The sequence below is a fragment of the Protopterus annectens genome, chromosome 1.part2 (assembly GCF_019279795.1).
Source record: "Protopterus annectens isolate FY-2018-M chromosome 1.part2, PAN1.0, whole genome shotgun sequence".
Lineage (NCBI taxonomy): Eukaryota > Metazoa > Chordata > Ceratodontiformes > Protopteridae > Protopterus > Protopterus annectens.
This window is the reverse complement of record NC_056727.1, coordinates 164,106,386-164,130,379: the sequence shown is the minus strand read 5'-3', so window position 1 is coordinate 164,130,379 and position 23,994 is coordinate 164,106,386.

Genomic DNA, 23,994 nt, shown 5'->3' with positions numbered 1-23,994 from the left:
CATGATGGGTACTGATAGGAATGGTGTCAATTATTTGTTAAATCACACTAGTTATTGTAACAATATGAGTATTCACTGTTCTTTGGATGCTGTGGATATGAAAAACATTCTACAGAGAAATTGATCCATTTTAAAATGTGACAATGACCCTAAATCTTACTTTGAAGTATCCCCATCTTTTACGTTTAAAAACAGACCTAACATTAAGACAAACTTAGAAAGAACAGCAGGGACATTTTACAATGTTTTTTAAATACTTTTAAATTTGGCCAGGGCAATCAGTGTTCTTACATTGATAGACAATGGGGTAGAATGTTGGCTGGTTTGCAAAAATGGATGAAGAAAGGCAGATATAATTGTTTATCTGAGTGGGTTTTTACCTGGCTAGATGCAGTACATGTCTAGCATTTCATGTCAGAAAAACTAACAATGCTTTGAATAAGAGAATTTATCAGCATATTTACAGCATTGTTAAAAAGGACAATAAAAAGCCCCAGCCAGCCATGCTAGCTCTTGTAGGAGTTTTATTAAGTTTAAGTATTCTATTTTATAGAAAATAATTCCTTTTGTTGATGGTGGTAATTGGTAAAAACAATTGTTGCATAAAGAAATGCTATGACAGTTATGATGCATCTAATTCACCTGGCCTCAACTAGGCCAAGTCTATCACTAGTGAATTGAAGTTTAGAGCATCTAAACTATAATGTTGTTTTATTTTATTACTTGAGTATTCTGTTACTACTGTTTGGTTTGTTCTGACTGGCCCCCACTATGTTGGCACTGGACTCGGATGATTTGCTATTTAATGACACCCCTAATTCCAGCCTGCCTGCCTTGGTTTGTAATTTAACAATGTTAATTCAGCAGCTGTCTCAGGTTATTTCACAGAGTATGGCTATTGAAAGCTCTTTTATTAACCTGGTTGCTGGCCAATGAAATAAGAGCTTTCCAGAGCAGCATTTACACTCTGAAGAAAATGATTTAAGAAATAACCAGCAGTCTTTTTCTCAATGTGATTTCATTGAAGCTGTGAATGTAACACAGTTGGATAAATTCAGTTAAATTGACCATAGCAGATATATTAGATGGTGTCAATCTTACCATGGATGTGCAACAGATTAAACAGTTAGATAAAGTGCTATTTACATTTAAATCACTTCTGATGGGCAATTATTTTCTAGCTGAAAATGTTAAATGACAGCATGTTCTTAAGGGTTTACATCTTTGGAAGTTTCCTGAAGCAGTTGAGGAAAACTCTCTATTTCATATGGACCTTTGGGACCTCTTTGACAAGAATGGGCTGGAACTTACCCTCTTGGTCATTAAAGAGGATGAACAATGTATGCATAACCTTAAGGAAGAGATATCTAAGTTAGTTGGCTCTATTTTGAGTGACTTGGATTTTACCTAATACAAACCTACAACAACATTTTTCAGCAAGTTGAGTCCAATATGCTTTCTATTAAATGGAGAAAAGACAAAAAATTGCTGTGTGATGATAAAGGTTATAACACCCCTCCTCTGGGCCAGTAATCAAGGAGCCTCAGTCCTTCCAGTGACACTGGTGAGGGACGTTCACTTGGAACAAAAATAGATAACAGTATTTTCAGATGCAGCTCTCTGCATCAAGCACAATTTTCCTTAAGAGCACACAGGGAACACACTCCCATCCTGAGGATGTGTTTCCCTTTCTCTCATTAAGCCCCAAATAAGACTCCTCACTGACATAGGTGTAGAGTTGAACCCACAGCCAAGTCCTCTACCACCCTCTATGTGAAACCAGTGCTCTGTGTCCCTGCTCCAAGTAGCTGACACACACACACACACACACACACACACACACACACACACACACACACACACACACACACACACCCTTTGAGATTTGATTTTCACACACACACACACACACACACACACACACACACACACACACACACACACACACACACACACACACACACACACACACACACACACACACTTCTGGGAAAGCCTGGCACAGATTTGCCAGCTATGCCATCTCTGCCCAGACTATAAGGTAAATACTGCCACCAGAACACTCCAATGCCAGCTACTCTAAGACTCTTACAAGGGTATCTAATTATACAGAGTAAAATGAATACTTATACAAATGCTGGTGTTTGACCAATGCGGCAAGGCTTTCAGGAGCGTCCACAGTTTCACCAAATAAATATAAGTACTCTCAAAGGTTAAATATTCTCTAAAAGGCCAGCCACAATAAAAAGTTAAATAGATTTAAAAAAAAAATACTAAATATCTATTTACAGTAAACAAAAGAGTTTCAATTACAGGAAATATTAAAAATAACACATATGGAAAAGTTCACACAGATAAAGAAAAACAATACTTAACTAATCTCATTATATTTTCCTGAGTGACTAAATAATTACTGTTCCCTAGTCACTTACTAGAGCAAGGCAAGATGAAGTGGGTGAGTGGTCTTGTCAGTTCCAATACAGGCTGAGCTAAGACTTCTGTCTCATCTAGTATTAAAACATCATTTCAGTGCTGGATTACAGAATGATATCACATACGTCTTGTCACTTGACTTCTATTTCCCACACTACCCTCCTTTACTAAAATCTGAACCAGAATCTAGCACATATGTGTCATAATACACACACATGTAGCTTTGCTAAGATGTGTTATAGCATATGGAAGCTATAAAACCATTTAAAAAATGTCCACCCTTCCAGGGTAGCAATTAGTTCACCCCTAAGGACAATACAGTAGGATTCCTTGTCCTGGTTTTCTCAGACATTTTGCATCTGGTTGCAATCTGAACTGTAAGATACAATCTTTATGGCCTAAACCTGGTAATTTAATTTCAGACTATTTTTCTAAGTTAGCTGGACTGAGATTAACCTCTTCTTTTCCAGGATCCTGTGTTGCAATATATTCATTTCAACAGTTACAATACAGTCTGACATACAGGTATATTTCTTTTTTGTCAAGCAGGACCCACTGTTGGTACCTTTTTAACACAAGCAGATTTACAAATACATTTTCAACACAAGTACCTGTACAAATCAATTTGATATACAAATGACATATAATTCTTTAGAAAGCTCCAGCTAGCTTTGCTGGCATATGTTACACATTCACTGCCCTACTTCTCCTGGCATAGCTGGTAATACCTCACACCATCACATCTCTCCCCCCTTTGAAGACTCAAGTTAGTTTTTCAAGTGACCCTTGAGAAACATGGCTTGAGGGATATGAGCCTGTCTGGGAAAATATCAACCCATATCCTGTCTTGAGAACCATTTGCACTGGCATTGCTGACCCCACTATGGTACTGCACTGTCATATTAAATGACTGCAACCCTAGGCACCACATTAATAACTTGAAATTTTGCTGGCTGGCTTGATGTAGCCATGTTAAGGGATTGCAGTCAGTAACTACAGTGAATCTCCTTCCATACAGATAAGGTTGAAGTTTTTGCAATGCCCATACTATGGATAGACATTCTTTTTCTACTGCTTCATAACATTCCTCCCCCGGTTGGAGTCTACAGCTGAGATATACAACTGGGGGCTTTTCTCCCTCTGAGAAAACCTGCCTGAGTACAGCCTTCCCCATGGTTCAAAGCATCCACCTGCACAACAAATTCTTTGTGTAATCTGGACTGGCTAACACAGGAAGCCCTCCCAAATCCACTTTAAGCTTTTGGAATACCTGCTTGCAAGCTGGAGTCCATACTACCTTATCTGGCCTGTTTTTCCTTATCAGGTCTGTGAGGGGAGCAGCTATTGTACTGTAATTGGGAATGAACTTTATATAGTACTCCACTGTCCCCAAGAATGCCATCACCTGATTTTTGGTAACAGGGGAAGACCACACCTGAATAGGTTTCACTTTGGCAGGTTTTGGCTTGACCTTATCACTCCCCACTCTATGTCCCAGGTAGGAGATCTCTGCCATACCCACCTGACACTTATTGGGATTAATGGTTCACCCTGCCCTTTGCAGTCTGCCCAGGACCTCCCTAATACACTGAAGGTGATCTTGCCAGGAATGGCTGTAGATGGCAATATTGTCCAGGTAAGCAAGGGCATAATCTCCTGCTCCTGCTAGGATATGATCTACCAGCCTCTGGATGTTTGCTGGGGCATTTTTGTATCCCAAGGAGCATCTTCATGAACTCATATAATCTGAAAGGAGTCACAAAGGCTGACCTCTCTCTAGTGGTGGGAGTCAAGGGCACCTGCCAGTAGTCCTTGGTAAGATCAATAATGGTCTGATACCTAGCCCTACCCAGCTGGTCTAAGGCTTCATCTGTCCTAGGCATGGGGTAAACATCTGATGCAGTGTGACTAGTTATCAATAGTCCACACAGAACCTGGTGCTGCCATCTTTCTTTGGTACCAGCACCACTGGGGAGGCCTAGGGACTGCTGGATTCCTGGATTACTCCCAGTACCAACATTTCTCGTATCTCCACCCTCTGTCTGACTCATTCAGGCACCCAGTAAGGGTTCTGCTTGATAGGCCTTTGAGTCCTGTATCCACGTAGTGCTGCACAAGGTGGGTGTACCCAGGTTTCCCAGTAAACATGGCCCCAAACTCCTGTAACACTGCTCAGATTTCTTGAACCTGGGTAGGGGATAGCTGGTGTGACATTACTACCCCTTCAACTGAGGTGCCAGTCTGAGCCTCACTGATAAGATCAGTCACCAGATCCCCCTTAGACTCCTCCTGCCATCCACTGCAAATACTCAGTATCAGGGCCTCCCTATCATGGTAATGCTTCATCACATTAACATGGTATAAGTTGTACTCCTGCCTAGCAGGTTTACTATGTAGTTAACATCACTGACCTTCCTTACCACTTCGAAGGGTGTCTCCCAAGCTGCCTGTAGTTTATTGGATCTGACAGGAATGAGAACCATAACCTGTTGCCCCATAGTATAGTCTTGGGCTCGACCATTCCTGCCATACCAGACCTTTTTCTGTTGCTGGGCTCCTGGTAGGTTTTCCTGGGCCAAGCCCATGAGCTTCCTAAGCCTTGTCTTGAGGTTTAGGACATATGCCATAACAGACACCTTGTGGGATTCACACTCACCCTCCCACTCATCACAAATCAAATCTAAAGGCCCCCCTCACCGTATGCCTGTGCAACAACTCAAAGGGTGAAAAGCCTGTGGTTCCTGGGGTATCTCTCTGTATGCAAACAGCAGATGGGGCAAATATGTGTCCCACTCCCTCTTAAACTGGTTTGCAAATGCCCATAGCATGGTCTTAGTGTAGAGTTTAACTTCTCCAAAAGACCATTAGCCTGGGGGTGGTAGAGGTTGGTCTTAAAGTGTTCACCCCTCAGTGCTCCCACAGACAAGCCAGCTGGTCTGACATGAAATTGGCACCTCTCTCAGTCAGTATTTCTCTTGGGAAACATACCCTGCTGAAAATCTCAAACAAAGCAATTGCTACCTTCTCTACCTTGATGGAGGACAGATCCACTGCCTCAGGATATCTAGTGGCATAATCTACTACCACCAGGGTATACTTCTTCCCTGTGGATCATGGGGTATGCAGAGGCCCAACAATATCCATAGCTACCCTCTTCAATGGCTCCTCAATCAGAAGCATAGGCATCAAAGGAGCTTTGACCTTCTCTCCTGCCTTGCCTACTTTTTGGCACTGCTCATAGCTCCTGCAGTACCGTGCTACATCCCTTGCAATCCCAAGCCAATAAAAGTTCTGCATAATACATCTCTTGGTATGCTTTCTGCCCATATGACCTGCAAAATTAATGTCATGGGCTATGGCTAGAAGTGCCAGATGGCAGGTTCTAGGCACTACCAATTGCTGTATTACCCCACCCTCTAGTCTTCCCTCAGAGGTCCACTTCCTATACAGTAACTCTTTGTCCCAATATACGGACTTTCCTTTTCCTTGAGAATCAGGTGCCTCTATAGCTACCTCCCTCAAGCCTCTTAGAATAGGGTCCGAGAACTGACCCTGTCTCAACTCTTCCTTTGTGAACCTTCCCAGCTCCCCTTCCTCAGGAAGCCTGGCATCCTCTGACAGCAGTGTCTCACAGTCAGCCTGGGTACTACCACTCACCTCTGCCCTTGCAATCACTCTGTTCAAGGGAACAGCAGTACCTACCAGTAGCTGTGGCTCACCTTCAGGCTCACTGCTACAGGGTAGCTCCCTCCCTAAAATAGCCACTTCACCAGCTTTGACTTCAGGCGTGGGGTTCTGTCTAGGTCCCCCCTAGGCTACCAGCCCCACATGCTGGTCTCCAAGCCTGACTGCATGTAACTGCATGCACACAAGGTACTGCATTATCAAAATCATTCCCTATCAAGACATCTGCAGGGATATCCTGAAACCCACCTACTTGCTTGCTTCCTTTTCCACTCTCCCAGTCAAGATGAACCCTGGACAAAGGCATTTGGAATGGGGTCCCTCCTAAAGCTCTGACTGTAGAGGATTGCCCATGCAAGTACTGCTCCTCTTTAACCACTGCAGGCTTCACAATGGTTATGTCAGACACTGTGTCTGTCTTAGCAGTGTCCTGTTTTCCATCCACTAAGATAGGGTATAAACTCCGGTGATAGTCTTGTACCCCTGTTGTCTCCAGAAACCTTACCACTGGCATGCTGTTATTTCCACTTGCAGGCTCCCCTTTTTGTTCCCCACCTTGCTTCTGTGGACATCTATATGCTACATGGCCCCACTGGTTACATTTAAAACCTATAACCCTTGATCCTTTCCATGTACCTAAAGTAGTGGCTTCCTCTGTTACTGGTGGACTCTGTTGGGGTGGATTAGGCTGCCCACCATGGGTTCCCTTATATCCATGTGCAGCACTAGGTATCCTCTTGTTGTGCAGGGATGCTCTGCTTACTAAGTAAAGATCTCCTTTTATCTCAGCTCATCTGCAGAGTTAAATGACTGGTCTGTCAACCAGATAGTCATGTCATCAGACACAGTGTTAAAGGCTTGTACCCTCACAACAAAGGTCTGTTAGCCTTTCAAAAATGGTGACCTGATACCCACTCACCCACCTATGAAAATAAGTGCTTAACTCAGCAAAACAGTCTCATACACTTTCACCTGCCTTGCAGCTTTGCTCAAGAAACTTTTGTCTGTAAGCTTCAGGTGTTAACTTAAAACATTCCAATAAAAATTGTTCAACTTTATCATTGTTTAAGCAATCAGTATCAGACAATTTAGAAAGAGCAGTTACAGCTTTACCATGGAGGAATCGGGTCAGGAACTGTATCCCAGGTCCCTTGGTCAACATTATACTGTTTACGTACTCTTTCAAATATATGAATAAAACTATAAAAATTATCACCCTCTGTAAACAGTGGAAGAAATATACTGACCTTTTTTGCTTCTGGGGTTCGGTTATTCCCTTCCTCATTAGCTCCATGACCTTGATGAAGGGTCAGCATCTTCCTGTCATGTTGCCACTGTTTCTCATTTTCTTCAGCCTCCAAACACCGCAGTTTCTCATTTTCCTCGGCCTTCAAATGCCGCAGTCTCTCTACTGATTCTAATTGCATATGTTTTGCCTGCCGCAGTATCTCTGCTGATTCTAATTCCAAATGTTTGTCCTCCAGTTCAAGTCTTTTTAACTCCAGATGGATTTTTAAGTCCTCTGAGGAAAAGGTGAGCTATCCTGTTTCTGAGGGCTGCAAATCCCCATCACCAGACTGGTTATCCTCCTGGTTGCTGGTCTGGGCTACAGCTGCGACTAAGGCTGAAATCATTTCCTCTTTAGTCAGGTTGGCACACAGCAGTCCTTTGGCTTCACACACCTTGGCAAACTGGCTCTTTGTCAGCTTGCCATAATCCTCTGTTGATATCATTGTCTGCTTTCCCTGACTAAACTAAACTAACAAAAAATAAATAAAACTGTTGTGGAAAATGAAACTTTGTATGTTTGCCTTGTGGCTGCTGAGCATGCAAACACCTTCAGTGACAATTGCCTACAGGTTACAGAAGTTCAATTAATATCCACACCACTGTTCACCAATATGTGATGGTTCCCCTCTGTGCCAGTAATCAAGGAGCCTCAGTCCTCACCACTGGTACTGGTGAGGGACGTTCACTTGGAACAAATAATAGATACACACAGTATTTTCAGATGCAGCTCTCTGCACCAAGCACAATTTCCCTTAAGAGCACACAGGGAACACACTCCCATCCTGGAGCTGGGTTTTCCTCTCTCTCACCAGGTCCTAAATAAGAGTCCCCACGGACACAGCTGTAGAGTTGAGTCCTCAGAGGAGTGTTCCAAGCCAAATCCTCCACCACCCTCTCTGTAAAACCAGTGCTCTGTGTCCCTGCTCCAAGTAGCTGACACGCACTCTTTAAAATTTGATTTTCACACACACACACACACACACACACACACACACACACACACACACACACACACACACACACACACACACATCTCGGAAAGGCTGGCACAGGTTTACTAGCTATGCCCCCATTCCCAGACTATATGGTAGATAATGCCACCAGAACACTCCAGACCCAGCTACTCTCAGACTCTTACAAAGGTATCCAATTATACTGAATAAAATGAATACTACTACAAATGGTAGCATTTGACCAATGCAACAAGGCTTTCAGGAGTGTCCACAGTGTCACCAAATAAATATAAGTACTCTCAAGGTTAAAATATTCTCTAAAAGACCATCCACAGTGAAACGTTAAATATATTTAATAATAAAAAATAAAAGAACATGAAAATACTAAATATCTATTTACAATAAATAAAAGAGTTTCAATCACAGGAAATATTAAAAATAACACATCATAGATACAGAAAAACAATACTTAACTAATCTCACTATGTTTTCCTGAGTAACTAAAGAATTGCTGTTCCCTAGTTCACTTACTAGAACAAGGCAAGATGAAGTGGGTGTGTGGTCTTGTCAGGTCCAATAACAGACTGCCCTAAGATTTCTGCCTCAACTAATATTAAAACATCATTTCAGTGCTGGATTACAAATTGATATCACATACATCTAGTCACCTGGCTTCTGATTCCCACACTACCCTCTTTTCTAGAAACTGAACCAGAATCTAGCACATATGTCTCATAATACACAAATGTAGAGCTTTGCTAAGTTGTCTTATAGCATCTGGAAGCTATTAAACCATTTAAAAAACTTCCACCCTTCCAGGGTAGTAATTAGTTCACCCCTAAGTGCAATACAGTAGGATTCCTAGTCCTGGTTTTCACAGGTTGATTGTTTAATTATTTGCACCCTATTCGTGAGTCAGTTGGCAATCCAGCAGGTGACATAGGGGTTTATTATTAGGCTTGTGCCTGATGCATGGAGAATAGTCACTGTGAACCCCCCTAACTCACACACACACACACACACACACACACACACACACACACACACACACATACACGCACACACGCACACACACGCACACACACACACACACACACACACACACACACACACACACACGCGCACACACACACACATGGGTAATTATAGGTTCATCATCCTCACTAGCCTTATTTGCAAAGTCATGCAATGTATCCTAACAGACCTCCTCTATGCTGATAGTAGTACCTTAACTGATCTAGACCCAGCTCAGCTTGATTTTGTGAAGGACAGGTCCTGTCTCTGGAACCTAGTAAAGTTCTTTGAAAAGGTTACAGAGGCTGTGGACAATGATCATTCTATGAATGCTGCTTCTCTTGACCTGACCAAGGCTATTTCTCATGCTATTATTACTGAAAAAATAGACAAAATGTAAACCCCTGTGTTATCTTCTGGATTGCTAATTGGTAAGCCAACCTCTCCCAGGTTGTGAAAGCTGATGGTACCTTCTCTGAAGGAAAAATTGTAACTCTTGGAGTACTACAGAAATCAGTGCTGGGCCTACTCCTATTTGGCATTTATCTTGCAGGTATCCAAACCAATATCTCAAAAGTGTGGTTGACCAAATTTGCTGAAGACTGCAAGCTGGGAACTATCTGTTCCTCCACTGATAACAGACTACTCCAACAAGGGTTAGAATAAACAAACACCTGGTATACTGAAATCAGTCTCAAGCTAAATGCAAAAAAAGTACAGCATAGTAGCATTTGGCAAAATGTTGTCTCTACTTCATATATTCTAAGTGGTACTCTTCTTCATACAAAATTAGCCATAAGAGACCTAGGAGTGTAAGTGCGCACCTCTATTTCATTCAATCATTATGTTTCTGCCATAGCTAGGAGATCCTTCTATCTGGTAAAGTTAATTTCCATGGAAATATGTTCAAGATTCAAATAAAATCATCTTACCCCTGTACTCTTCACTTATCAAACTGATCATCAAATCATCATCATCAGCCCCCTTTTCCCATTTTCTACATGGGGTCAGGGAATCATGTTAACTGTTGCCATTTCTCTCAATTCAATGCCACACTCCTGCCTTCTTTGACAATCATGCCTGACTGTCGCAGATCTTCTTTCACACAATCCATCCACCTCTTTATTGGACATCCTTGTTTCCTCTTACCTTCTTCCTGCCTGTCCTAAATCTTCTTCACCAGACTGTCTTCTGCTTTTCTGCACATGTGGTCAAACAACCATAATCTGTTCTCTTTGATCTTTTCTGCTATTGAAGCTACTTTGGATTCTGCTCTTATGGCCTCATTTCTTCATCTGTCCCACAGAGTGCATCCTACCACCCTTCTCAGGCACTTCATTTCCATCACCTTTAGGTTCTTCATTTGCTCTGCCTTTATTGCCTAGGTTTCTGTACCATACAGTAGTGCTGGTTGCACCACTGTCTTGTACACCTTACTTTTCAGCTTCTTTGGTGTTCTTCTGTCATAGACTACACCTGACACAGTATGCCAGTTGGCTGCAGCCTCTATGATTCTAGCTTTGACTTCTTCATTCAGACTTCCCTTCTCCTTAACCACCCCTCCCAGATACTTGAAGCTATTTACCTGTTCCACTATCTTCCCTTCTCCCTTCTCAGCTTCTTCTGATTTCCCCAGTTTGCTGTCATTACCACTGTCTTATCTGCACTTAATTTCATCCCATGTGCCTTCCATTTTGCATTCCATTGTTCTATACTTTGCTGGAGTTCTTGCTCAAAGTTTGCCTGTAATGCCACTTCATCTGCATACAGCAACTTTGTTGATCTGTCCCCCTGAAACCTGTTTGCTAATGTAGTCCATCATCTGTATGAACAGCAGTGGACACAGAGCTGAACCCTGGTGTACACTCACTCCCACTGGGAACCCCTCTGTGAGGTTGAGCACTGTTCATACTTGAGTCATTGGGTCCTTGTATACAGCCTGCACTAATTCTACTAATGTTTCTGGGACTTAAAACCACTGCAGTACTGCCCAGATCAGCTTTAATGGGTCCTTGTCATATGCTTTCTCCAAGTCTAAGTATGCCCAGATGGACTCTTTCCTCATCTCTAGCTTCTTCTTATCTATCTCACTGCAACCATTGGGTCAGTTGTGCTGCATCCTGATCTGAATCTAAACTGGTCATCCCATCTTACATTGTACTACTCTGTGTATTTGTTTATCAATCACCCTCTCCAGAACTTTCATGCAATGTGATAGGATGGGAAATAGGAAATTCACCCCAGGGATCACTTATTTGGTTCTGCTCAACAGGGGCACAGGAAAATACTTTTCTTGGATGGTGAAAGCCAGGGTACATTTTTGGCTAGGCTTATATAGGCCCTAGGGCCAATAGCCTAGTACCTACCTAGGAGTTTAATGCCTTTGCACTGCCCACAGTTTTGGATGTCCCCTTTGTTCTGGTACACTAACATGAGTATGCTTATTCTCCAGTCATCTGAGATATGCCTTTCTCTCCACACTGCTAGGAGTACCCTCAGCAGCCATTTCTCCCCAATCTCCCCCAGCATGTTTATTATATCTGGTGACCTCATCTGAGCCTGCTGCTTTCCCTGACTTCATTTTTCTTAGTGCTGTTCTTACTTCTTCTAGGTAGGTTCTTCTTCTCTCATTGTAGACTGTTTCTGGGGCAGTACAGCTTCTGTGGGGATTTCTTATAGGTTCATAGGTTCAGTCAGAAGCTGCTGGAAATACTCCTTCCATCTGCCTTTGATGTCCTGTGGACTGGTGAGCAGGTTGCTGCTGGCATCCCTTATGAAGGGTGTCTGACTATCTTCTTTATCTTTCTGTCTTTCCCATACAACCTGATATATTTTCTTTGTGCCACCTACTGAGTCACTTTCCAGAAGTGCCTCTGATGCCCTATTCTTTGCTATTGCAACTCCTTTCTTAGCTTCTTTGTTGGCCAACCAATATTATTTCCTAGCCTGGTCAGTCTTTTCTATCTACCACTTTTTCCAGCACTCCTTCTTTCTTTCCTAGTCTGGCTGGTCTTTTCTATCTCCCACTTTTTCCTGCACTCCTTCTTTCTTTTGATGACTTCCTGAACTTCTGCATTCAACCACCAGTTTTCCTTATGTACCGTATTTCCATACCTGACTCGGCCACATATGTCTTCTGTAGTCCTCACACATGCTGTTTTGAGGTGCTAGACCCCCGAGTAATTACTTGAATTGTTGTATTTTCACTCCAGTCAACTTCCAGGTCTTCAGCCTGGAGTCTGTTGACCTTAGAGCCTTCTCTGACCACTGCTTGCAGCTGATTGTGGCAACCAGTGGTTAATGCTGTGGGCTGTTTCACTGGGGATGAATTTGTAATCATTGATTCTACCCCTTTTCCTCACTAGGAGTTGCATGTTGACCACTCTTGTATGTGATCTTGTGACTGTCTCTATTTGTAAACCATGTGTTGACTACTAGAAAGCTATTTGCTAGACACCCATGTAGACCCAGGAAGTCCTTGTATCATGTTCTGTCTGTCCAGATATGCATTTAAGTCACCCATTATCAACACCAATTCATGTTGTCCTACTTTATCTAGTAGGTCCTGCAAATGCTGTCTGAATGTACTCTTTTCCTCACTCTCTGATATCCCTCACTGCCTTCTGAAACCTCTCTCTCACCACACTTCCCACACCATTTCTAGCCTGTCCCCCCCTCCTGAGTAGTAGACTCTGGATCCCAAGCCAAGTGGCTTTACTACACTGCCCTTCCATCTTGTCTCTTGTGTATATAGGATGTCCAACCTCCTCTGTATCATCAAGTCATCCACTTCCAAACTGCGTCCTGTCAGTGAACTCACATTAAGTGAAGCTATTCTTAGTTCATGTTTATTGGTTTTACATCCAACTTTTGCTCAACAGAGCTATATCAGGTAACCCAGGCTGGGCAACTAGACATCGGCCAGCCAGTATCTTGCTGGCATAGGGCTGCTGGGTCTACCCAGACAATAAGGTAGATTCCACTGCCACCAGTTACTCCTTATCAGCTACTTTAAGGTCCTTAACAAAGGGTGTCCAATCTTGCTGTATAATATTAATACTAATACAAATGGTAGTTTTACCAAAAGCAAGGTTGTTAGGAGTGGCCCACAGTGTCAGCAAATAAATATGCAAGTACTCTCAAAACTTAAATATTTTTTCACAGATCAGCCATAATGAAAGGTTTAAATATATTTAATAATAAATAATAAAAGAACAAGACAATCCTAAATATATATTCACAGTGACATCAGAGTTCAAAATCACAGGAAATATTCAAAATAACATTGAAGTACAGGCTCACACAAATAAAAAAAAACATCTAAACTAAACTTCACTTTATCCCTGACTTATCTAAGAAAATTATACTGTTCCCTAGAAACTTACTTCATTAGAGCAAGGCTGATGTGTAGTGAATGCATCTTGGTGTTGTCAGGTACAAGATATAACACAGAATGCTCTGTCTCCCTGAGAGACTTCTCAAAATAATATCTAACACATTGCTGCTGGAATAGCTTGCAGGATGACATAATTTCATCTGACGTCTAGTTCCCAGGCCAAAACCCCATTACTAGAAGCTGGCAGCATTTAGCATCTACCTGTAAAAATATACAGACAAGGGCTTTTTGTCAGATCTTTGGCAGATGCTGGAAGTCATAAAACGATTGCATTTCTTCATGCTTCAAAAGTAGCAACTAGTTCACTCCAAAGACAATACAGAAAGCTTTCTAGTACAGACTTTGTGTCTCTAGCTGCATTGAAAACTTGAGAGATAGCCTCTTTATTGTGTAGCCTATAAAGTAATTTAATTTCAGATATTTTTCTGAAGTTTGCTGGTCTGAGGTTAACCTCCTGTATTCCAGTTTCCACTGTTAAAATATATACAAATTCTATGATTTATTACAACACTCATTTTAATTTTTCAGTATTGACTTCCTATTTTCACAGCTTACTGGTAATTACAAATTTTACATGACTATTGAGAATGGTATATTTGACCATTGCAAAATGATTGCTCATCTTTAGTCCTTTATACATGTAAACATATGTCTGAATCACTCATTCATTATACTTATTTTGGTTATTATTGCTGCACTAGACAATAATTATATGATACCTATGTGGGCTTCATATTACCTCTGCAAGCATCTTACTAAGCCTTTTCAATTAATCACTTTAATAGTACCATTTAAAATGAGTTTTTTAAAATTAGTAATATGTTTCAAAATGCTTTTGTGACTGAAACAAGCAGTGTTAATTTTATTAAATACTTTTTCTCAGTCCATTTAACTCTTCTGATTGCAAATACTGTATTCTATAATTATTTATTTCTTATAGTTGTTATTCTGTTGGTATAGGTATTTATATTTTAATATTTGTTGCTTTAATCTTTGAAACATAATGGGAGATATTCGATAACTAACTAACTAACTAACTAACTAACTAACTAACTAACTAACTAACTAACTAACTAACTAAAGGGTTTAAAGAAAACCAGTTGTTTAGAGTGCTATCCATATATGAACCCAGTATAAATGATATAAAGTTGACACCTTTAATAATTTAACTGCATGATTCTCTCCAGTACGCCCTTCTTAACATCTTTCAAACTGTAACATACAAAGTTATGCACATGATCAGCTTCTGCTACATGCTTAGCAATAGCATTACTTATGTTTCTATTACCTACACCTCTAAAACATTTTATTTAATCAAAAAAATATTCAAAAATATTCAGTTTTCCTTATATTTATTTATTTATTTTATTTTATTTATGTATTTGCTGTTGGTTAACTAGGATAGTCCATTGGGCCAAGTGAACCCTTTTTCAGTGGAGTCCTGGGGAGAAAACCTCCATCAAAGATTACATGTTACAGAGATTTATATTACATATCATACAAGACATAAGAAAGTACAGAGGTTACAATCAGTAAAGTAAAAAAAAACAAAATATAAAAAATAGCAAAATAGAAACAAAAATATATATATATTTTTTTGAAGGATAAGGAAGTGAGTAGATAGATGCAGAAGGTTTTCAGGATGATAAGTATTATTAAGAAATTGATTACTAGCTGTAATAGAGAAAGTGAGAGGTGGAAGACTGTAGAGAGTGGAGAATGATTATGTGGGGTGGGAGCAGGAGCATTCCCATGTGGATGTTAGGTAGGAGTGGAGTGATTTTTTAAAGGTAGGAAGGCTAGTGATGGTATGAATGGAGGGAGGGAGGGAGTTCCATAGGCGTGCTAGGGAAAAGGAGAGTAGGTTATGTCCTGGGGGGCGCAGGGGTCTGTAGACTTCTATTAGGTTTTGATTAGTAGATCTGAGAAGTCTTTGAGTGTGGTGAATTTTAAAGATAGTGGACAGGGAGGGACAGAGGGATGGTTGAAAAATGAGTTTGTGTGCATATGTGAGCTGAGTATAGGAGAGGTAGTTGGGAAGTTCAAGCCAATTTAGTTTGTGGAGTGGTGCACATTATATAAATCATTTATACCTGCATAATGAGATACCTGATTATATGTCATCAGTCCTATGTAATTTTTATTAAGAAGCTGATTATATGTAACTTGTATTATAGGGTTTACATAGTAAAGGTGCATGTACTATATAAAATTATACAACGACCCCCCCCATTAATATTCCAAAATGTGCACGCTGATTGGTCAGCGTGCACGTTGTAAATCAGAGTTATAGTAATGGAAAAAGGTCCAGTTGCCCAGACTTTTTCCATTAGTATAACTCTTTTTTTTTTTTTTTTACGCAACGGAGAACGCAAGATCTCCGTTGCTTTTTACAACCTGTCTCGCTATGTTAAATGAGTTTAACATAGTGAGACAGCTTTAAAAAAAGCAACTGAGCATATCCGTTGCTTTTTGTAAAGCTGCCTCGCTATGTTAAACCCATTTCTTTTTTCAAAACTGTCTCGCTATGTTAAATGGGTTTAACATAGCTAGACAGCTTTAAAAAAAGCAATGGAGATTCTCCGTTGCTTTTTTTAAAGCTGTCTCGCTATGTTAAACTCGTTTAACATAGCGAGATAGGTTGTAAAAAGCAACGGAGATCTTGCTTTCTCCATTGCTTTTGCCTGCAGCACTGATGTACTGCGTAAGTTTACGCATGCGCAGTACATCAGAACTGCCGCAGAATACCAGACAGCTGCGGAAGGGCAGCAAGGAGGCATTATACAATGCCATTATTTAAGAAAAGTATTTTTTTTTTCTTAAATAATGTCATTGTATAATAGCAATAACCCACTTTTGGGTATGGGTAATGCTGGATTTACCCACGGTTGTCTTTGTTTGGCCCTCGGGCTTCACTCTCGGGACCAAACCACACCAACCGTGGGTAAATCCAGCATTACCCACGCCCAGGCGTGGGTTATTGCTATATTATTCATATAAATTTATGAAAGGCTTACCTTTGGAATAAACTGCATCCACACTGAAACAGTATCAGTTCCTTTGTATATATATATATATATATATATATATATATATATATATATATATATATATATTTATATATATGTGTGTATATATATATATTATTTTTTTTTATTTTTTATTTTATTTTATTTTACATTTGTTGACCGGGCTAGTCCAACTGGATACATGTCCATTTTCAGTGGAGGCCCGGGGAGAAAAGCTCCAAGATCATGGTTAGATAAACAAATACAATGATGAAGTTAAAACAAGTAAATACAAGTAAATACAAATACAATGATACAATGAATATATAAAAGAAAATGAAGACAGCTACACTCCTGTAGGCAAATGCTACGCTGTAAATAATACCAAATGTAGAAATCAAAACGAACAGTTCAGCAACAGCAACCATGCGAATTCCGAAACAATATAATCCAACAGCTCATGCTTTTATGAATAAACACTCCAAGATATAAAAAAAAAAAAAACAAAAAGTCAAATTTATTAGTGCACTCAGTCGGTAAGCACTTTCACATATTTGCTTCATCAGACCATCAAACGGACTGAGTACAAAGACTATTTAAAAACGACACAACCAATCACACAAAAAAGTCATTTCCTTTAACACTGTTGCAATTAGGTGCATGCCCAAGACCATTAGAAAAACTGAGAGCATTGCAGTGGGGTGGACTTTTAAAATATCAAGCAGGGAAATGATTTGTAGACAGCAGACATGAAGCTACTGAAAGGGTCCAAAGAAGTAGTGAGTTTCACTACGAAAGCGCTAACCTAAATCTAATAAAGCTGCTGGATTTTATTCTTGGGTGTTATTTCCTGCATCATTGGTTGGTCCGTTGAATGCTGTTGGTCATTATTTTAAACTTTTTATGTTCCAACGGACCATTTGTTCTAGCTGTGACCATTTGTGTGATTACTGAAAGGGTATTGTGCAAATGAAATGTGACTTATTAGTGGCGTCTCACATGGACCTATGCTTGGATCAAGCCTTCTCTGTTTTTATAAATAATGGACAGGACATATCATCAGACTGCTCATGGATATGTAGTGCATCCGCAGGTGTAGCTGAAGATGTATAGGTTCCTTCCTACCTGACTCTGGTGATACCTGTATTAAGCCCAACACACCAAGGTGGTAAGAGGGACAGATTTTATTCTAGTTGACACATCTAGTTTAAAAAAAGCAATAGCACAACCATAACCAACTTATTTCAACAGTGCACCAGTTAGCAATAAGGCAATGTGAGATATGTATGCAATGAAAACATACATTCACCCTCTTCCCCAGAACTCAACAGAAGAAGGTCTTGACAATGAAACATGCACAAAGAAGGCAATATCAATGAGCACTAAAGCTTTATAATGCAGCAATACAAACACAGGAAAAAATGCAATGTCATTAAGCAATAAAAAAGTCATAATACAACAATACAGATATGAGAAAATGCAATGTCATTGAGCAGCAAAATTCTTGAAGGCAGCAGTACTAACACAAGCAAAATGCAATGTCATTGAACAATGAGGATTTATAATGCGACAATACAAAAATGAGAAAATGCAGTGCCATTGAGCAGTAAAGATTCTTTAAAGGACAACCGCGCCCTCAGACTCAAAAAACATATTAATTTCATCATGGTTTGATGTTTCCTACATTTTAACAGCACTCTGAGACTATTTGTAGCTTTTTAGATATTTTTATATGCAATTTCTGACTCTGACCACATGGGGTCTGGCATATTGAAAAAATTCAGACTGTTTACTCTGCCTCAACTATCCCAGAATGCATCATTTGTCACCCGAAAATTGCATCAGATCTGCCACTTTTTCCCTTAAGTTGCCGTGACTTCATTGACTTAACAGGCATTCACTGCAGTCTTCAAATCCACTACTTTTGGTTAAATTGTTATCCTTTTTAAATGACCACTTGAAACACAAGCAGTGCAAATGCTACAGAACAGAACACAAAAGTGCATTTTCTAGCTTTTTCTCCTTTCAAATGCTAACTTGCTTTCTTTTGTGAAGGCTGGAATCTAGCTCTCCAAGGAATCTCCCCTCCCACTTCACACCTACCTTCCCTAGCTGTCAAACAGCCAAGGGTAATTTGAGCCATTATCTGCATGTGATTGACAGCTCATCACAGCAGGTGACCAGACCAATGTATTGTTTGCTAGTCTGCCTTTTCCTCCTTAGTGGGAGACTTTTTTTGTTGCACTACTCCTGTCAAATTTAAAACCAAGCAACATAGCACTGGCAATAGTTCCCTGCTTTGCAAAGCAATAGTCTGCCACTTATTTTCCCTTCCTGTTTAAATAGCCAACAGATGATACACTATAAACAAATAATTTCAGACCTGCATGACAGCACACACATGCTTTGAGTCAATATTAAAAAAAAACTTATGGTAATGCATACCAGTTGTAAATTGTTGCACTTTAATTGTGCCAGACATAGTCTTATGCAATAACATCCTGTTACTGTCTACGCATGGTCACTGCAAAATTAACCTTTTTGTACCCATTACTGTACTTCATCAGTAGGGCTCTTAATAGTGAGATTAGTGAACTTATTTGGCTGGACTTCACAGTTCCAGCAATGGTCAACTACATATACTGCACCATATATTGGTTTACTCAGAATTTCACCACTTAGTATCCATGGTCTTACTACATTTTTAGCTTTACAGCATCTCAATTTACAAAGTCTGTGCTATATCCATTTATCTCTAAATATAACCCCTGTATACATTAAGACTGCAGCATAATGAAGATCCATCACGTATGAAACACTTTATTTTAATAGACCTTACAAATCTATAGCAATCATATACCATTTAATTTTTAAAATGTACCAGAAGTCAACTGATCCCTCAGACATACAAGATTAGCTGGCTTTTGGTTTACAATGTGCAAAAGTGGCAATTCCCACAGCACTATTGTGAAAAGCCTCTGTACCTCGTCAAGGTAGCCAGCATCACAGAGGTCCACTCACACCACAATACTTCCGTCTACAGCCTGATCCACTCACATCACCAGTTGCATCCAACAGTCTTCCAGATGCATCCAACAGTCTTCCAGATGCATGCGACGCTTGCCCAGCCAAAAAAATCTACATGCATACATTTATTCACCAAGGACCAGTCCTTAGACACTGTACAAGCTCCAGCTGCCGACAAATAAAAGGAATCATACACAACTTCATACCGCTCCATCATTCATACAATAGTACTGCAAATCAAGGCTAAGACGAGACATTCCACAATAGCAGTCTCTTGGTCTACATCTGCACAACATGACAGATCTTACACAAGTTATGCCAATCGATTGACCTTTGTTATTTTATTTAATTCTAGCAGCACACATACACATCACTATTTCTGAAAACTTTATTATCACTTCACTATTTCTGAAAACTTTCACTTCACAATACCAGTACACATTCCATAAAATATTATCATTTGTCCAGAGCCTCAACTGCTCAACAGCAGGAACACCATGTACCTCAAAATTGCAAACTTGCATGCTCAGCTACTTGTTCCCAAATGACCACAACCAAACAAAAGTTTCACCCGGACCAACTTGTTACAAACTAGTATCCCTACTTAACAACCTGCGCCCTCAATGCTATGAATGCTTCACTATTTCATGCTTGGATTGATACTCCATTGAAAATGGCACTTTCCAAGTGTGTAATGTGCAGGACTATAATCATACCATTCACAGATGAAGCCAAAAAGATACATTTAGTGACTGCATGTAATAACCAGTCCATACACCATCAGTAATACAATTCTACCTTACATAGCTTATCAATTCCATCCATTTAACCATCAGACACACACCATTTAATTTACCATCCATTAACAACTTAACCAATCCACTTAGCTATATTCATCAAGTCAGGAAACCATAACATTACACATCACAAACCATCCATAACCCATTTGTAGACTCCATTTCACATCACATGAATTCATTGTAGCACCATGTTAGACATTGCATTCAACACGATGGTCTTCTGTAGTGAGCTGTACTACTTCCATGCATTCAACACGATGGTCTTCTGTAGTGAGCTGTACTACTTCCATGCATTCAACACGATGGTCTTCTGTAGTGAGCTGTACTACTTCCATGCATTCAACACGATGGTCTTCTGCAGTGAGCTGTACTACTTCCATGCATTCAACACGATGGTCTTCTGTAGTGAGCTGTACTACTTCCATGCATTCAACACGATGGTCTTCTGTAGTGAGCTGTACTACTTCCATGCATTCAACACGATGGTCTTCTGTAGTGAGCTGTACTACTTCCATGCATTCAACATGATGGTCTTCTGTAGTGAGCTGTACTACTTCCATGCATTCAACACGATGGTCTTCTGTAGTGAGCTGTACTACTTCCATGCATTCAACACGATGGTCTTCTGTAGTGAGCTGTACTACTTCCATGCATTCAACACGATGGTCTTCTGTAGTGAGCTGTACTACTTCCATGCATTCAACACGATGGTCTTCTGTAGTGAGCTGTACTACTTCCATGCATTCAACACGATGGTCTTCTGTAGTGAGCTGTACTACTTCCATGCATTCAACACGATGGTCTTCTGTAGTGAGCTGTACTACTTCCATGCATTCAACACGATGGTCTTCTGTAGTGAGCTGTACTACTTCCATGCATTCAACACGATGGTCTTCTGTAGTGAGCTGTACTACTTCCATGCATTCAACACGATGGTCTTCTGTAGTGAGCTGTACTTCCATGCATTCAACACGATGGTCTTCTGTAGTGAGCTGTACTACTTCCATGCATTCAACACGATGGTCTTCTGTAGTGAGCTGTACTACTTCCATGCATTCAACACGATGGTCTTCTGTAGTGAGCTGTACTACTTCCATGCATTCAACACGATGGTCTTCTGTAGTGAGCTGTACTACTTCCATGCATTCAACACGATGGTCTTCTGTAGTGAGCTGTACTACTTCCATGCATTCAACACGATGGTCTTCTGTAGTGAGCTGTACTACTTCCATGCATTCAACACGATGGTCTTCTGTAGTGAGCTGTACTACTTCCATGCATTCAACACGATGGTCTTCTGTAGTGAGCTGTACTACTTCCATGCATTCAACACTATGGTCTTCTGTAGTGAGCTGTACTACTTCCATGCAATGTGATTCCATCGTACAGGTAGCCAAATGTAATTACCTTGCAGAAAAGAGGCTGAAATGTGGAAGTATGACCACTACTTTTCCACACAGCCAGGGGGTGCAAAGACAAAATCCTCAACTCTTTACACTCTGATATGTGCATAAAACACAATTAGTCTGTGAACATCCACAGTATGGATAACAGAGGTTCCCGAATAGGTCCATCACCATTGCCATGGACGGTTTTGTCTTGAGCAAGAACATATCGACTAGATGGGAGACCCTACAATCCCAGGTTAGTGCCCATGAAATGTCATGGCAACAAATCCGGAGTGAAATACAAGACTCTGAATAGACCATAGACTATATCCAAAACAGGGGGTATAGCCAGAGGCCTATGTTGTAAGCTCAAATGATGGAAGCCTGTTCTGAGGACAGGGATTATTCCTCCACTCTAGGCCTTTTACCTGAGGGGTGGGCGAGTACCCCTGATATGAGTAATCAAGTCCTCAGCCATTTTAAGCATCTGCTTCTTCATTGTGGTTCCAGGTGAGGGGCCATTACCAAATGGTTTCCTGGGGTGTTTGGAAGCCTTGGCCTTGGTAAAGGCCTTTATAGAGAAGGTAGAGGGAGGTCTGAAGACGCCATGAGAAGAGGCAGATTTCTCGACTGTCTCAGCATCAGTAGCAAAGGAGGCTTTGGTATAGCCAGGTAAGATTTTGGCCAACACCAGCCTCGAGTACCCAAGGTACTGCTAAAGAGCTGTCGTCTGTAGGCAGAGGCTGTGTCATAGTCTCGCTGCAAACTGGGACACTAGAGGTTGGCTTAAGCGTGGTGTTGGTAGAAGCCGCGGACCGCATGTGTCTGGCCTTTTCCTTGTGTTTTGTGTAAATGCGTAGTCTGTATATCAGACGACATTGTAAAATTCAAATCTTCTACAAAAAGATTTTCAGCGAATTCACCCCGACGCTTTATGGTGCGCATACTGAAAGCACTAAAGTGACAGGCATACACATAGTGTTCTGGGCCTAAGCAAGGTATGCAAAGGGAATGTAAATCCCTATGAGGCATTTGCTTCCCACAAGAAATAGAATTATCTTTTACTGCTTTTAGTGACATAGGTCTGAGCCAAGAAAAATTATCCCCAATGGGGTACTTATCTTTTTAGATGACTTTGGAATGCTGATATTTAGTTCTCATGAGCTGTCCAACCGGCACTTGCAAACTGCTTCGGGCACCGCGTGGCAATAAATAGTGAAGAAAATTGCCTCGGCTGTTTCCTTTATACCCATGCAGCACTAACGTCAGGGAAGAAGTAAAGACAAACTACACTGGACAAGGACTTTGGAATACTGCCGACTGAGGGTGATCTCCTGATGGCAGGACAACCCATTTGTGATGACTGCAGCTGTATGCACGATGAACATTGTCCAATGCCACCCACAGGAGCCAGTGCATCACAGGATGGGGAGTGTGAAGTAATACTGCAACATGGAAGGCATGGACATCTTTCGGGTAACAATTCACACAACTTTGATGTCCTCCAGTTGCACTGTTGTACTATTCCATGTGGTTGCCTTCTGCAGCTCACCATGAACTCTATTCTTGGCTAGATGTTTCCCTAGGAAAAGGTGGATGACAGCCCGTTCCAATCTAGCTCTGCCCACTGTGATTGCCCTGCTTGCATTTTTACACAACGTCTCATCGATGGAACAACTAGCTACTTCAATGATAGCATTGGTGGTGGTCCCACGTCCTTAAGTCCCCTGAAGAGGCCATTCATTTTCTGTAGTGAGCTGTACTACTTCCATGCAATGTGTTTCCATGGTACAGGTAGCCAAATGAAATTACCTTGCAGGAAAGAGGCTGAAATGTGGAGTATGACCACTACTTTTCCACACAGCCAGGGGGTGCAAAGACAAAATCAACTGTTTTACACACTCTGATATGTGCACAAAACTCAATTAGTCTGTGAACATCCACAGTATGCATAACAGGTTTCTGACTAGGTCTATCACCATTGCCATGAAGGATGCTTTG